The sequence below is a fragment of the Amphiprion ocellaris genome, chromosome 22 (genome assembly GCF_022539595.1).
Source record: "Amphiprion ocellaris isolate individual 3 ecotype Okinawa chromosome 22, ASM2253959v1, whole genome shotgun sequence".
In the NCBI taxonomy this organism is placed as follows: domain Eukaryota; kingdom Metazoa; phylum Chordata; class Actinopteri; family Pomacentridae; genus Amphiprion; species Amphiprion ocellaris.
Window position 1 is genome coordinate 2,887,564 of NC_072787.1, and position 1,255 is coordinate 2,888,818.

Sequence of the window (1,255 nt, forward strand, 5' to 3'; positions counted from 1 at the left end):
TCAGTCTGTCTGATAAGGGCTGGTGATGATCAGGCAGCTTTGTCAAACATATAGTCAGAAATCAATTTTGGATCAAAACTTGGAGTCTTCAAAAAGTTCTCAAGAAAGACTCTTCAAGCAGTCTTCAGAGTCTGATGTGAATAATGTTTATTCAATACAGAGGCTGTAAGAAGAAACCTTCTCGCCCTATATACCTTCTCCTAAACACTCCTCTTCTGTTCTGGAAGCCACAACCCATCACAGTACTCCTCATTGATACACCACAGTGGAGACTGTCAGCAGTATCAGGTTCATGGGGGTGCAGCTCACAAACAATTTATCCTGGTTTCTCCACACTGAGGCTGTCAAGAAAAGACAGCAATGCCTGCACTTTCTGCACCAGATGAGGAGAGCACACGTTCCCCCAGCCATCCTCACCACTTTCTACAGAGGCACGATAGAGATCATTCTCACAAGTTATCTCTGTCTGGTCAGGATCTTGCAAGATCTCAGACCGGAAGACCCTGCAGAGAGTAGTGAGGACTGCGGAGAAAATCATTGGGACCTCGCACATGCAGCTAAAAGTCAAAATGTATTAGTACACACTGAACATCTGCAATGTACAACACCCTTAATTGACAAATCAAGGCTTGAACCATGACACCAACAAAAATTTTCTTCTAGTTTTTTTTTTGTAATTCTTTTTGTATTGGTAATTCATTTTGTGCAGTGCTTACCTGGCGGGGGAGATACCATGATCAGCAAGGTGGTCCACCCACTCGAGGTCCAGCCATTGCACTCCGGCTAGCTGACACCTGCCAATTCCTCAAATGTGGGAATCTCAACTGCATAATTTCTGATAGAGGCAGTGGTGGCCCAACGGTGAAGTCTCTGGACTAGTGATCAGAAGGTCAGTGATTCAAGCCCCACTGTGGTCACCGTCGCTCCTTCCTGCTCCAGGGCTGACCCTGACTGGGATAAGCGAAAAGCAGCATTTCACAGTGGTGTAATGTATTTGTGACAAATAAAGGCAAATTAAAAAATTAAGTACTGCTTCTGCTCCTAACAGTGAGTGAAATATGTTAGCATCATGTATTTTACATATACAAAGTATTATCTCTAATAAATTCCAAACATGACCACACCAATAAGCTCTTTCTTTGTTTATTTTATTATATATTTTTAACCACTAACCTTCTATATTATCATAGACTTTTGTCAGTATGTCTTATCAGTTCAGTCTGGTAAATACATATCTGCCATCAATGCTGAGCCA

General features: G+C 42.2%; 1 pseudogene; it reads left to right on the plus strand.

The window, feature by feature from the left end:
* The first annotated feature begins 708 nt into the window (after positions 1-708).
* Positions 709-861, plus strand: LOC111572286 (U1 spliceosomal RNA; annotated as a pseudogene).
* The last annotated feature ends 394 nt before the right edge of the window (positions 862-1,255 follow it).